Raw genomic sequence first — 17107 nt, 5'->3', positions numbered from 1 at the left:
TTCTTCCCTTCCGAGCTCTCCCGTGTGCCCAAACAGGGGTTTACCCCAACATATGGGGTATCAGCGTACTCAGGACAAATAGGACAACAACTGTTGGGGTCCAATTTCTCCTGTTACCCTTGGGAAAATACAAAACTGGGGGCTAAAAAATAATTTTTGTGGGAAAAAAAAGATTTTTTATTTTTACGGCTCTGCGTTATAAACTGTAGTGAAACACTTGGGGGTTCAAAGTTCTCACAACATATCTAGATAAGTTCCCTGGGGGGTCTAGTTTCCAATATGGGGTCACTTGTGGGGGGTTCCTACTGTTTAGGTACATTAGGGGTTCTGCAAACGCAATGTGACGCCTGCAGACCATTCCATCTAAGTCTGAATTCCAAATGGCACTCCTTCCCTTCCGAGCCCTCCCATGCGCCCAAACGGTGGTTCCCCCCAACATATGGGGTATCAGCGTACTCAGGACAAATTGGACAACAACTTTTGGGGTCGAATTTCTCCTCTTACCCTCGGGAAAATACAAAACTGGGGGCTAAAAAATAATTTTGGGGAGAAAGATTTTTTTTTTAATTTTCACGGCTCTGCGTTACAAACTGTAGTGAAACACTTGGGGGTTCAAAGCTCTCACAACACATCTAGATGAGTTCCTTAGGGGGTCTACTTTCCAAAATGGTGTCACTTGTGGGGGGTTTCAATGTTTAGGCACATCAGTGGCTCTCCAAACGCAACATGGCGTCCCATCTCAATTCCTGTCAATTTTGCATTGAAAAGTCAAACGGCGCTCCTTCCCTTCCGAGCTCTCCCATCCGCCCAAACAGTGGTTTACCCCCACATATGGGGTATCAGCGTACTCAGGACAAATTGTACAACAACTTTTGGGATCCAATTTCTTCTCTTACCCTTGGGAAAATAAAAAATTGGGGGCGAAAAGATAATTTTTGTGAAAAAATATGATTTTTTATTTTTACGGTTCTACATTATAAACTTCTGTGAAGCACTTGGTGGGTCAAAGTGCTCACCACACCTCTAGATAAGTTCCTTAGGGGGTCTACTTTCCAAAATGGTGTCACTTGTGGGGGGTTTCAATGTTTAGGCACATCAGGGGCTCTCCAAACGAAACATGGCGTCCCATCTCAATTCCAGTCAATTTTGCATTGAAAAGTCAAATGGCGCTCCTTCGCTTCCGAGCTGTGCCATGCGCCCAAACAGTGGTTTACCCCCACATGTGGGGTATTGGCGTACTCAGGACAAATTGTACAACAATGTTTGGGGTCCATTTTCTCCTGTTACCCTTGGTAAAATAAAAGAAATTGGAGCTGAATTAAATTTTTTGTGAAAAAAGTTAAATGTTCATTTTTATTTAAACATTCAAAAAATTCCTGTGAAGCACCAGAAGGGTTAATAAACTTCTTGAATGTGGTTTTGAGCACCTTGAGGGGTGTAGTTTTTAAAATGGTGTCACACTTGGGCATTTTCTATCATATAGACCCCTCAAAATGACTTCAAATGAGATGTGGTCCCTAAAAAAAAAAATGGTGTTGTAGAAATGAGAAATTGCTGGTCAACTTTTCACCCTTATAACTCCCTAACAAAAAAAAATTTTGGTTCCAAAATTGTGCTGATGTAAAGTAGACATGTGGGAAATGTTACTTATTAAGTATTTTGTGTGACATATCTCTTTGATTTAATTGCAGAAAAATTCAAAGTTGGAAAATTGCGAAATTTTCATAATTTTCGCCAAATTTCCGTTTTTTTTCAAAAATAAACGCAGGTACTATCAAAGAATTTTTACCATTGTCATGAAGTACAATATGTCACGAGAAAACAATGTCAGAATCACTGGGATCCGTTGAAGCGTTCCAGAGTTATAACCTCATAAAGGGACAGTGGTCAGAATTGTAAAAATTGGCCCGGTCATTAAAGTGCAAACCACCCTTGGGGGTAAAGGGGTTAAATAGCCACCCCAAACCAAAGAGAGGCGGACTGAATTAACCCTGACCTGACCAGGATGGAGGCAGAACCATCCTGTCAAGAGTCATGACATTAACAAACACTGATTGTTCAATGACACTGCTTCCCTGTCTTGCAAGGATAGCACACAATAAATTGCAGTAACCATCAATTCCACCTACAAGAAGAGTTAACATTCAGTCTCATATGAACAATAGCTCATGACTTTTGACCCACTGAAGATAAACACATAAATTCAATATCCAATGTTCAGATAATAGCCTTTGTCTCCTGGCCTACTGAAACAATAGGTCTGATATAATTAAGATTAAATGCTGTGTCGTCGCATTAGTCAGTTGCTATGGAGTGGTGATATGTGATCTGGTCATGGTGTAGTAGTATTTATCCCTTGTATGTGGTATCATTGGTATATTGATCTTGGTATAGTAGAATATGCTCAATAACAGAGTGGTGGTTGTACCGAGATACTTTGTGGTGATTACATATGGTCATAGTGTGGTGGCATTTATCCCCTTTATGTGGTTTACTATTGGTATATTAGATTTATGCATAGCGGACTTGATCAGTAAGAATATGGTGATATTTCTTATTTGGCAACTGTATGACTATTATTTAGAGTATTACTTAGAAAATGATCTTATTGCTGTGTTTTCTATAAAATTTATATAATTTATCTGCAGTCTCTTTTTTTATGGGGAAGTGAACACATGTCTTTATATGATCTGTAACCCTACAGGGGCCCATACATCTGAACAACATGCTGGATTATGGCCCAGGTGAAAATTTTGCATCTCAGCAGCCCTAGTTAAGCTGCTGAACACACACCTATAAATTATTATATGTGTTTGGAAAAAAACATCTGCATGTTTTCATGTAAAGTATGAGAGACTTCTAGGAGATAGGAAGATGATAATACTTTTTTTTTATATATACAGTGCCTTGCGAAAGTATTCGGCCCCCTGGAACTTTTCAACCTTTTCCCACATATCATGCTTCAAACATAAAGATACCAAATGTAAATTTTTGGTGAAGAATCAACAACAAGTGGAACACAATTGTGAAGTTGAACAAAATTTATTGCTTTTTTAAATTTTTGTGGAAATTCAAAAACTGAAAAGTGGGGCATGCATTATTATTCAGCCCCTTTAACTTAAAGGGAACCTGTCACCCCCCTCAGGCGTTTGTAACGAAAAGAGCCACCTTGTGCAGCACAAATGCTGCATTCTGAAAAGGTGGCTCTTTTAGTTATGATGCCTGCACACGCTGAAATAATCACTTATAAAATGTGCCCCCTCTTATCCTGAAATGTTCATGTGCACAAGGTGGCTCTTTTAGTTAAAAATCAAAAACAGCGGTGTGTCACCAGTCAAAAAAATGTATCAAAGCAGGGTGTGACTAATGATAAAAATTAACTTTTAATATATAAGGCTAAAATCGGTATAATCAACCACATATAGGTAAACAAACAAAGGACTCACAGAATAGATTCCCATATACATGGAATCTGCGGATAGTAGAATCCCTCAGACTGTCCACATGGACGCCTCAGTGTCAGTCTTGAAAGGGCAAAATCTCCCAAGAAGGAGCATGTAACATGTACAAATAGTGTCTCTCACCGCATATAAAAAACCATGAAGGTGCGGTGAAGGTGCATGTATCCTGTCTTTGTAGTTAATGCAGAGCCATACACAGTACATAAAGAAAAATTGGAACGATCTCACCTCTAGTTCCCTTGTAACGGCAAGATCTATTCACATCCGCAGCATCTGGGAGGGGGGGGTCCACAGTTTTGACCACACATATACCCATCCAAGCTGTCAGGCGTGTGAATTAACCCCAAAACATCAACCGCATTCTTCCCTACGCGTTTCGTTTTATGGACTCATCAGGGGAAACCGATATGACGTCCCTCCACCTCCGTGGGGGACCTTAAACCTAAACCTAAAACGCCTGAGGGGGGTGACAGGTTCCCTTTAATACTTTGTTGCGCCACCTTTTGCTGCGAATACAGCTGCAAGTCGCTTCGGGTATATCTCTATCAGTTTTGTACATTCGGAGACTGAAATTCTTGCCCATTCTTCCTTGGCAAACAGCTCGAGCTCAGTGAGGTTTGATGGAGATCGTTTGTGAACAGCAGTTTTCAGCTCTTTCCACAGATTCTCGATTGGATTGAGGTCTGGACTTTGACTTGGCCATTCTAACACGTGGATACGTTTATTTGTGAACCATTCCATTGTAGATTTTGCTTTATGTTTGGGATCATTTTCTTGTTGGAAGACAAATCTCCGTCCCAGTCTCAGGTCTTTTGCAGACTCCAACAGGTTTTATTCAAGAATGGTCCTGTATTTGGCTCCATCCATCTTCCTATATTAACCATCTTCCCTGTCTCTGCTGAAGAAAAGCAGGCCCAAACCATGACGCTGCCACAACCATGTTTGACAGTGGGGATGGTGTGTTCAGGGTGATGAGCTGTGTTGCCTTTACGCCAAACATATCGTTCGGCATTGTTGCTAAAAAGTTCGATTTTGGTTTCATCTGACAGAGCACCTTCTCCCACATGTTTGGTGTGTCTCCCAGGTGGCGTGTTGTAAACTTTAACCCACACTTTTTATGGATATCTTTGAGAAATGGCTTTCTTGCCACTCTTCCATAAAGGCCAGGTTTGTGCAGTGTACAACTGATTGTTGTCCTATGGACTGTCCCACCTCAGCTGTAGATCTCTGCACTTCATCCAGAGTGATCATGGGCCTCTTGGCTGCATGTCTGATCAATCTTCTCCTTGTTTGAGATGAAAGTTTAGAGGGACGGCCGGGTCTTTGTAGATTTGCAGTGGTATGATACTCCTTCCATGTCAATATGATCGCTTGCACAGTGCTCCTTGGCATGTTTAAAGTTTTGGAAATCATTTTGTATCCAAATCCGGTTTTAAACTTCTCCACAATAGTATCACGGACCTGCCTGTTGTGTTCCTTGGTCTTCATGATGCTCTCTGTGCTTCAAACAGAACCCTGAGACTATCACAGAGCAGGTGCATTTATACGGAGACTTGATTACACACAGGTGGATTATATTTATCATCATTAGGCATTTAGGACAACATTGGATCATTCAGAGATCCACAATGAACTTCTGGAGTGAGTTTGCTGCACTGAAAGTAAAGGGGCCGAATAATATTGCCCGCCCCACTTTTTAGTTTTTGAATTTCCACAAAAATTTAAAATAACCAATAAATTTAATTTAACTTCACAATTGTGTTCCACTTGTTGTTCATTCTTCACCAAAAATTTACATTTGGCATCTTTATGTTTAAAGCATGATATGTGGGAAAAGGTTAAAAAGTTCCAGGGGGCCAAATACTTTCGCAAGGCACTGTACTCATATCACAGTATATATTCATGTAGCTTATTAATTTCAAACAAAATATTTAGTGACCATTCTAAATGTATTCTAAAGTCAGTCCTTTGTACTGTGACCTATATTATTATGATAGCTTGGAATGTAGCCCAGCAAGATTGTACATTAACTTCATTTTGTTCTGTACTTGCGTACACAAGTCAGTGCATAAATAAATTTGACAAAGTTAGCACATCCTGTCATCTGTTTTGCTGAATATATAAACTAAAAATAGACAGAAAAATGTGTGTGATAAAGGCCTGCTATCAATCATGTAGTTATAGTCAGGGTCAGACTGGCCCACCAGAGAACCGGAGGATTCTCTGGCGGGCCCAGGTTCTGACATCTGCTGGCATACAGGGCCGGCAGCTGCCTAGGGTCCCCACTTCCCCAGGGGCCCACAGACAGTGGCACACTACACAGCTGCTATGGGCCCCTGAGTCAGGGTGGCCCACCCGGCGCCAGTGGAGCTGCAGTGGTGAAGCAGCGGGTGACAGGAGGCAGGAGCCGGCTGCTGCGGCTAAAGCCAAGCCTGTGTCCGCTGCTAAAGAGAAATCAATATTCACTGCTCCCCACACCCATGGCCGTAGAGAGGAGTGAATAAATAATTTACTTTACTAAGGAGAATGAATATTCACTCCTCTCCTTGCCCATGGGAGTGGGGAGCAGTGAATATTAATTTCTCTTTAGCAGTGGGCACAGGCTTTAGCTGTAGCATTCAGCTCCTGCCTCCTGTCACCCACTGCTCTATCGCTGCCGACTCCCAGCACGTGCTGCGTTCAACTGTATAGGCATTATAGATGCCGATACAGTCAAAAGCAATAATGGAAGAGAGGGCATCAGATGGCACTCCCTCCCCATCATTCCTCTCTGACACAGGTGGTGCATGATTAAGTCACTTCATCGCGCACCATGCTGTGTGTGCCGAGCAGACGACAGTACAGCTGCTGAGACTGGAGCAGAGCCGGGATCAGCGGGGGAATGAGAAGGAGAGGTGAGTATTATGTGTGTGTATACATATATATATATACTAGATGGTGGCCCGGTTCTAACACATCGGGTATTCTAGAATATGTATGTATGTATGTACAGTTAGGGCCAGAAATATTTGGACAGTGACACAATTTTCGCGAGTTGGGCTCTGCATGCCACCACATTGGATTTGAAATGAAACCTCTACAACAGAATTCAAGTGCAGATTGTAACGTTAAATTTGAAGGGTTGAACAAAAATATCTGATAGAAAATGTAGGAATTGTACACATTTCTTTACAAACACTCCACATTTTAGGAGGTCAAAAGCAATTGGACAAATAAACATAACCCAAACAAAATATTTTTATTTTCAATATTTTGTTGCAAATCCTTTGGAGGCAATCACTGCCTTAAGTCTGGAACCCATGGACATCACCAAACGCTGGGTTTCCTCCTTCTTAATGCTTTGCCAGGCCTTTACAGCCGCAGCCTTCAGGTCTTGCTTGTTTGTGGGTCTTTCCGTCTTAAGTCTGGATTTGAGCAAGTGAAATGCATGCTCAATTGGGTTTAGATCTGGAGATTGACTTGGCCATTGCAGAATGTTCCACTTTTTGGCACTCATGAACTCCTGGGTAGCTTTGGATGTATGCTTGGGGTCATTGTCCATCTGTACTATGAAGCGCCGTCCAATCAACTTTGCAGCATTTGGCTGAATCTGGGCTGAAAGTATATCCCGGTACACTTCAGAATTCATCCGGCAACTCTTGTCTGCTCTTATGTCATCAATAAACACAAGTGACCCAGTGCCATTGAAAGCCATGCATGCCCAAGCCATCACGTTGCCTCCACCATGTTTTACAGAGGATGTGGTGTGCCTTGGATCATGTGCCGTTCCCTTTCTTCTCCAAACTTTTCTTCCCATCATTCTGGTACAGGTTGATCTTTGTCTCATCTGTCCATAGAATACTTTTCCAGAACTGAGCTGGCTTCTTGAGGTGTTTTTCTGCAAATTTAACTCTGGCCTGTCTATTTTTGGTATTGATGAATGGTTTGCATCTAGATGTGAACCCTTTGTATTTACTGTCATGGAGTCTTCTCTTTACTGTTGACTTAGAGACAGATACACCTACTTCACTGAGAGTGTTCTGGACTTCAGTTGATGTTGTGAACGGGTTCTTCTTCACCAAATTAAGTATGCGGCGATCATCCACCACTGTTGTCATCCGTGGACGCCCAGGCCTTTTTGAGTTCCCAAGCTCACCAGTCAATTCCTTTTTTCTCAGAATGTACCCAACTGTTGATTTTGCTACTCCAAGCATGTCTGCTATCTCTCTGATGGATTTTTTCTTTTTTTTCACCCTCAGGATGTTCTGCTTCACCTCAATTGAGAGTTCCTTTGACCGCGTGTTGTCTGTTCACAGCAACAGCTTCCAAATGCAAAACCACACACCTGGAATCCACCCCTGACCTTTTAACTACTTCATTGATTACAGGTTAACGAGGGAGATGCCTTCAGAGTTAATTGCAGCCCTTAGAGTCCATTGTCCAATTACTTTTGGTCCCTTGAAAAAGAGGATGCTATGCATTACAGAGCTATGATTCCTAAACCCTTTCTCCGATTTGGATGTGGAAACTATCATATTGCAGCTGGGAGTGTGCACTTTCAGCTCATATCTAATATATAATTGCCTAGAATACTACTTCCTGCAATTTGTGCCAACTTCCGTGGCTTTGTCCGGAGCTAATGTCCGGAGCTAATGTCCGGAGCTAATGTCCGGAGATAAGTGACGTCAACAGTGTCCAGTGTCTGATTGGTTGCCGCCTGCTGCGAGCGACCAATCAGAAACGTGCCGTACTGTGACACACTCCGCCCGCCATTTTGGTGTGATTTTTGAATTTTTACCTCACAGCAAGTTTCTACTGCGTGGAGGCGGGCCCAGTGACGTTGCTCTTCAAGCTCCTGCCGAATTTCGTCAAAAAAATGATAATACCATTTACCAAAACTATATATATTTAGTTGTGAAGTGGTTCAGTGACATTTTCACACCAATTTTGAACTTTTGTTTGGTGTTTTCTCCATATACTGCCTATTATTTTTGTTCTTTCTTACTATTATTTATTAATTGTATTATTCTTACATTTGAATAAATAAAGTATATATGGATTCTAGACTCCCGATTCTTTAGAATCGGGCTGCCATCTAGTTATATATATAATTGTATTTCTGAACATGTTTTTGTAAACAGCTAAAATAACAAAACTTGTGTCACTGTCCAAATATTTCTGGCCCTAACTGTATATAGCAGCCACATAGTATATAGCACAGGCCACGTAGCAAACAGTATATAACACAGCCCACGCAGTAAATAACATTGCCCACGCAGTATATAACATTGCCCACGTAGTATATAACACTGCCCACGAAGTATATAGCAGCCACATAGTATATAACACTGCCCATGTAGTATATAGCAGCCACGCAGTATATAACACTGCCCACACAGTATATAACACAGCCCACGCAGTATATAGCACAGTCCACGCAGTATATAGCACAGCCCACGCAGTATATAACACAGGCCACGCAGTATATAACACTATATAGCACAGCCCACGTAGTATATTGCCCAGCCACGTAGTATATAACACAGCCACATAGTATGTAGCACAGCCACGTAGTATATAACACAGCCACGTAGTTTATAAAACAGCCATGTAGTACATTTCCCAGCCACGTAGTATATAGCACAGCACACGTAGTATATTGGCCAGCCACGTAGTATATTGCCCAGCCACGTAGTATATTGCACAGACACGCAGTATATTGCTCAGCCACGTACTATATTGCCCAGCCATGTAGTATATTGCCCAGCTACGTAGTATATTGCCCAGCCACGTAGTATATTGCACAGACACGTAGTATATAGCACAGACACGTAGTATGTTGCCCAGCCACGTAGTATATAGCCCAGACACATAGTATATAGCACAGACACGTAGTATATTGCATAGCCACGTAGTATATTGCACAGCCACGTATTATATAGCACAGACACGTAGTATATAGCACAGACACATGGTATATAGTGCAGATACGTAGTATATTGCCCAGCCACGTAGTATATTGCCCAGCCACATAGTATATAGCACAGACAGGTAGTATATAGCACAGACACGTAGTATATAGCACAGACACATAGTATATTGTCCAGCCACGTAGTATATTGCACAGCCACGTAATATATTGCACAGCCACTTAGTATATAGCACAGCCACGTAGTATATAGCACAGAGACGTTGTATATAACACAGCCCATGCAATATATAACACAGGTCACGGAGTATATAACACTGCCCATGCAGTATATAACACAGGTCACGTAGTATAGAGCACAGCGATGTAGTATATTGCCCAGCCACGTAATATATACCACAGCCACATAGTATATAGCACAGCCCATATAGTACTGTATATAGCACAGAGATGTAGTATATAACACAGCCCATGCAGTATATAGCAATGTGGGCACCATATCCCTGTTAAAAAAAGAATTAAAATAAAAAATAGTTATATACTCACCCTCCGTCGGCCCCCCGGATCCAGGCGAGGCATTTACCGATGCTCCTCGCGACGCTCCGGTCCCAAGAGTGCATTGCGGTCTCGCGAGATGATTACGTAGCGGTCTCGCGAGAAGCAGGAAAGGCCTCGGCTGGATACGGGGGCCCACGGAGGGTGAGTATATAATGATTTTTTTTAAAATTATTTTTAACATTAGATCTTTTTACTATTGATGCCGCATAGGCAGCATCAATAGTAAAAAGTTGGTCACACAGGGTTAATAGCAGCGTTAACGGACTGCGTTACCCGCGGCATAATGCGGTCCGTTAACGCTGCCATTAACCCTGTGTGAGCACTGACTGGGGGGAGTATGGAGCGGGCACTAACGGCTGGGGAGTAGGGAGGGACTAATTCTCGGCCGGACTTTGCCCGTCGCTGATTGGTCTCGGCCTGACGGCCACGACCAATCAGCGACGTGGGATTTCCAGGACAGAAAGACAGACGGAAGTGACTCTTAGACCATTATATAGTAGATATATATTTTATTTTTATTTTTTTACACACACAAGTGCTTCTCACAAAATTAGAATATCATCAAAAAGTTAATTTATTTCAGTTCAAAACAAAAAATGAATCTGATATATTATATAGAGTCATTACAAACAGAGTGATCTATTTCAAGTATTTATTTCTGTTAATGTTGATGATTATGGCTTACAGGCTGCATTATACCCTATGAGGGGGCTGCATTATACCCTAAGAGGGGGCCTCATTATATTCTATGGAGGGGGTTGCATTATACTCTGATACATTATATTCTGTGGGGGCTGCATGATACTATATGAGGGGGTTGCATTATACCCTATGAGGTGGCTACATTATGGTCTATAGGGGACTGTATTATACCCTATGAGAGGGCTACATTATATTCTATGGGGGGACTGCCTTTTATGCTATGAGGGGGCTGCATTATACTATTTGAGGGGGGCTACATTATATTCTAGGGGGCTGCATTATACCCTATGAAGGGGCTTCATCATACCATATGAGGGGGCTACATAATATTCTATGAAGGGGCTGCATTATACTCTGAGGGTCTACATTTTATTCTATGGGGGGCTGCATGATACTATATAGTGGGGTCTGCATTATACCCTATGAGGGGGCTATATTATATTCTATAGGGGGCTACATTATACTCTATGGGGGCTGCATTATATTCTATGGGGAGGGCTGCTTTATACTATATTAGGGGGCTGCATATATTCTATGGGGAGGGCTACCTTATACCATATGAAGGAGCTGCATAACACCCTATGAGGGGACTGCTTTATACCCTATGTGGGGGCTACATTATATTCTATGGGGGGCTGTATTATATTCTATGAGGGGGCTACATTATATTCTATGAGGGGGCTACATTATATTCTATGAGGGGGCTACATTATATTCTATGAGGGGGCTACATTATATTCTATGAGGGGGCTACATTATATTCTATGAGGGTGCTGCATTATGTTATATGAGGGTGCTACATTATATTCTATGAGGGGGGCTACATTATATTCTATGAGGGGGCTTCCCCAACTCCTGCTATATCATTAAGATGTGTAATACCTTAAATTATACCCTGATATTAGTGTGTTTTACCACACAATTGGTGAACTTGTATTTATTTCTATGTAGCTGTATTGTGGGCCCAAAGCGCTTCAATCCAGCGCTAGTTATAGTACTCTAGGTGCTCTCAATTTACATACTATTGCTATTGTATAGTACATGTGATAAGGATTTGTCCGATGAAAACCAGTTGTCACCAATCCATCCCTAGGTGATAATGTAAAGGTCGGCCTGGGCCATAGTCGTGGCTGAGCTTTTTGGGCATGCCCTGGCCTCCCTCTACATAAAAATCTAATCTCCCTGGCAGCTTACTTGTCTCTCCATTTTCTGCAATGGCAGGGCCCCTCTTCTGTTTCTTGGACTCTCCTCCGGTCGCTTGTGAGTAAACAGAGGCGCAGTCCAGGTACAACTCGAAATGCAAAACTTTCCTCTCACTTCTTCGCAGCACATCCAGATCCGTTACAACATTAATATCAAATTTCACATTATATGTCACTTCAGCTTTCCCTTCACTCCTCTCCCTGTCACACGGCTCAAGACCGGGTCCCACCATATCACAGAGTATCTCAGCGTCCTCCCTGTCCAGACTTTCCGCATTTGGGATATACAAAAAAAGTGTGTCCACATTCACCCAAGCATACAAACATTTGCCTTCGGTAAGTGTTCACATTTGGACAGGGAGGTCAGGGACCCATCAGATTAATGAGACCACCTTGACAATGGTTGATGGGCTCACACTATTTGGCCAAACTCTGTGCAAAGCGTCTCACAAATTTTTCCTAATGCTCAAAAAGCCATTTTGCTATTCATATTTAATGTATTTCATTTTTGACATGCTTTGGCACGATAGAGTGCAACCTTTTTTTGTATATTGTATATGGAGGTAGCTGCTCCTGGTATGCACCTATTCACAATAGTTTGGATGTGCCAGTTGTTTTTCTGTCATTTCTATGTTAGCTTACTCACTGAGCACTCCTCCCTTCACCATCGGGTTTTTAATTACATGTAATCACACTTGGTTCCGGCCAACCCATATGTTGCCATTAGCCTTCGGTAAGTGTTCATGCAGCGCCCCAGAGTCCTGGTCGTTGCAGTAATGTCGCTCTGCCGCTAAGGGGAGTGATGTTATGTCTGATTGCACTAAAGGAGTTCACCTGACCAGGTATCACAGCACACATTACACTTCACACTCCGGCCACTAGGGGGAGCAAATGGCACTATGTATTAGGCCACTCCTCACACTGATAAAACTAGATGTCGGATAGGAAGTTAGATCAGAATGCAGCCTGGGAGAGCTCCAGGAAGGGGTGGGTTCCTGACAGGGGCCTAGCAGAACGAATAGAAAGCAACGGAACCGCGCCTGCACTACCTTGTGGCGGTATCCTAAGAAAGGACACGAAGAGAAGGATATTGTGGAAAGTGAGAAACGAGATCAAGCACAAAGGAGAGCCAGTAGGAGTCGTGCCTCGAGAACGGAAACTTCCTACTGAGGCGCGTAGCCGGTGACCGGAACACCGAGGAAGTAACTGACTTTATGCCTTACTTCAAATACCGCAGGACAGTTAATTATAGGTTGGCTGTCTACCATACATTACCTAAGCAGACATAGGGGACAAGCGTGGAGAGGGGCGTCTCTAGGGTCCCAGAATAGCTCCGAGCCTTCCTGTCAAACGGGTGCGTCCTATCCAGATAAACTTGGGGGGACGGAGAGAGAGAGAGAAAGAGAAAGAACGAGAACAGAAGTTGTGAGGACTATCCCGAATGCTCAGCAGGGAAGAACTACAACACACAAGCGCTAGTGGTAGGCACTGATTTCCACCTGCAAAGGGAACTCTGGATGTGCCTTCGGACCGGCCGGTCTCAGACAGCCCTGTTAACAGTGCTCTGGATTGCGGATCCCGAAGTCTACAGTAAAAGGTGAAGAGACTGCAACCCTGTGTGCTCGTTATTACCTGCGCCTCACACCATCGCCACCTACATTACTGGGAAGCCCTGGGGACACACTTCGCCTGTGGGAAGGTATACCATCTAGCTGCCATTCCATCACCCCAGCGGACCCCTCAGCAGCGTCGGTCACCCTGACCGAATACCTCAGGTGGCGTCACGAACCCTTGACAAACTACCATCACCCCTTTTATTGGACGCCCCTTAGCAGGGTCACGGACCGGGTCCAGCCACCGTGACAACCCCAGCACCGAGATAGAGAGGACCGTTACCGAGAACCCGCGGCCCTGCGTCTGGGGGCGCTCCGAAACTTGGCGTCATGAACAGGATCGTACTTAAGCCTGAAGAATCAGGTCATGTGTGCCTTGGAACTGTGATTGAATTGTGCTTGAACTGTGATTTATTGCAAAGACTGTGTATTGCTAACTGCCTCAAGGATTCCAGCCAAAACCGCCGCCATTGCCGCACCACGAGGAGCATAGGAGAAGAAGGAGGGCGTGCCATGGGAGGAGACTGCCAAAGAGGCGCCAAAAGTGACAACCGCCCTCTCCGACTACAGCTACATGATGACGAGTTCAGGCATGGAGGAGTTCAAACCCCAAAAAATGGAGGAGCCACGTGTGGGTGCCGTCGCAGATCAAGGACCCGGGATCGCCCATGCTCACCAGAGGCGAACCAGAGCCTGCCGCTGCTGGAGATGCCAGACCACCCGACTCCGGATGTGGGGTCGGCGACGGTGAAGAAATGGAAGTCGGAGCTGTGCAAGAAGATCGCACAGGGAGAGCCGTGGTCAGAGCCGCAGCAGACTCCATTGTCCTCGTCAGCGGAGTCGATCGACATCGGTGGAACCACATCAGACGCAGGTACCAAAAACGACGCTGCCCCACCGACCGATCCAGCTCCAGCGACTGCTCCCCATCCCATCTATAACCGATCTCCCGCTGCCGAGATGATCATGGTAGCAGCCCTTTACGCCATGAAGGGGATATTTCCCACGCTACCGACATCTATGGGTGAACCGTTAGACATGAGTCCCGAGGGGGTGATCTTTGAATGGGATGCTGCAAGGATCCAACCAGACGGGTCCAGACAGGAAGGCTCCTACGTCATCGGGCTCACCTGGGAACAGTATAGACGATGCTTAATTTCACAATGGAAGGACCGAGAACGAACAGAACAGACTGCTCGACCAGAGGCACAAACGCGCTTCTGCCACTGCTGCCCTGAGAGTGCAGTGAAACAGGGGATAGTATTAGCCTTTCACCTGAGAAGGGGTTGCGGCTTCATACTGGAACCAGGGCTGCCGACTGAAGTCTTTGTTACTAGCTGTAACGTGGAAGCCCAATCCCACAGCGTACCTCCTACTCGAAACTTGTACAGGGGGGACCATGTGACCTACACCCGCCACTGGAGTGAGCGGGGATGGTATGCCAAGAGAGTCAGACGATGTGAGCCTGAGGTAGCGCCATCTACTGTCACGACCGAAACTAGTGACGGTATCTGTTATGACCTGGTGGTGAGGACAATAATGGACCTGGTGGTTAAGAGCACACGGAATGACCTGATAGTTACTAATAATACAGGACAAGCTCTGAGACGTGGGAACTCTGCTGACCGCAATCCCTAATCCTATCACACAGACTAGAAATAGCCGTGGAGCGCTCCTGACGCTCCCTAGGCGCCTCGTCACAGCCTAAGGAACTAGCTAGCCCTAAAGATAGAAAAATAAAGCCTACCTTGCCTCAGAGAAATTCCCCAAAGGAACAGGCAGCCCCCCACATATAATGACTGTGAGTTAAGATGAAAATTACAAACACAGAGATGAAATAGATTTAGCAAAGTGAGGCCCGACTTACTGAACAGACAGAGGATAGGAAAGGTAACTTTGCGGTCAGCACAAAAAACTACAAAAAGACCACGCAGAGGGCGCAAAAAGACCCTCCGCACCGACTCACGGTGCGGAAGCGCTCCCTCTGCGTCCCAGAGCTTCCAGCAAGCAAGACAAAAATCAAAATAGCAAGCTGGACAGAAAAAATAGCAAACAGAGAAAAACAAGCAGGAACTTAGCTGGGAAGACAGGTCACAAGAACGATCCAGGAGCGAACTAGACCAATACTAGAACATTGACAGGTGGCATGGAGCAATGATCTAGGTGGAGTTAAATAGAGCAGCCAGCTAACGAATTAACCTCGTCACCTGTGGAAGGAACCTCAGAAGCCGCCGCCCCACTCACAACCACCAGAGGAAGCCCATGGACAGAACCAGCCGAAGTACCATTCATGACCACAGGAGGGAGCTTAACAACAGAATTCACAACAGGTATCCCGTCGATCCCCGAACCCGCGGGACCCAGTACTACTACCCCTGGGTATAGCATCCTGCTGGCAGAGGCTGCCACTGACACTGTCGTCCGTACCCAGACCACTAATGACTTGATTGTGCCTAAGAGACAACCCAGAGACGTCCACAGGGCATCGGATGAGAGCACGGATCCAGACCTTCCCCGGCCAGGAAGTGTTCACTTCCGACTGATGTCGTGTCACCTATTATAGAAGCAAACCTCGGAGAAACGAAACTGTAAATAGCTAACTGTTTCCTGCCCTTTTGCTGCTAAACCCGTCTAGGGTTATTTCTTAAAGGGATCCCTTTGTTGACCCGGGATCCCTATTGTTTTACATTTTTAATTTGCACAAAGTTATCAGTGTTATAAAAGACTGCCGAATCATGGACGGTGAATGATTCTCGAACTGGTGTTGTAAATAGTTTGCACCTTATAAAGGTGCTCCCTACTGGTTTTACAAAGGCAGAAGACTTTGCGAAGAAACTGTTCCTGATGACGATGTGAAAGTTTCTCTTGTCTTAAAGTTTATTAGTGACTTGTTGATTGATTGCACTACCTCAGAGAAGACTGATTTTTCCCCTCTTAAAGGGAATGTTATTTGTTGCTTTTTGATAATGATGTCTTAAGTAGTAAGATAGTGATAATGTTTGCATAGTAGATGCCATGTAGCTAGAGAGCTAGAAAGTGAACCCGTAGGGGTTAGTGAGTCTGAGAACCATAGAGAGATGGTTTGCCGTGGACCTAGAAGAAGGGATGCAGTAGGCCCAGACGAGTAGCTAGGCGGCCCTGCGTCTGGGGGCGCTCCATTCACATTTGGACAGGGCGGTCAGGGGCCCATCAGATTAATGAGACCACGTTGATGATGGTTGATGGGCTCACACTATTTGGCCAAATTCTGTGCAAAGCGTCTCACAAATTTTTCCTAATGTTCAAAAAGCCATTTTGCTATTCATATTTCATGGATTTCATATTCGACATGCTTTGGCATGATAGAGTGCAACCTTTTTTTGTATATTGTATATGGAGGTAGCTGCTCCTGGTATGCACCTATTCACACTAGTTTGGATGTGCCAGTCGTTTTTCTGTCATTTTCGCATTTGGGGACTCCCTCGTTTTGCAGCGGTTCTAAGGGCATCATCCCATGCTATCATCTGCCACACGGTGAGCGACCTGCCCGTCTTTCCTGCCGTCTCCTTTCACTGTAGTTTTCGTTCACTGATGCTAGTGTTGCAGGGGCTATACTAGTCCCCTAGTTCTGGATGGCTGGGCACTTTTCTTAGTTCAATGTTGCAGGGTATCTATTCTGCTCGT

The sequence above is a fragment of the Ranitomeya imitator genome, chromosome 1 (genome assembly GCF_032444005.1).
Source record: "Ranitomeya imitator isolate aRanImi1 chromosome 1, aRanImi1.pri, whole genome shotgun sequence".
In the NCBI taxonomy this organism is placed as follows: domain Eukaryota; kingdom Metazoa; phylum Chordata; class Amphibia; order Anura; family Dendrobatidae; genus Ranitomeya; species Ranitomeya imitator.
This window is presented reverse-complemented; position numbering follows the sequence as displayed.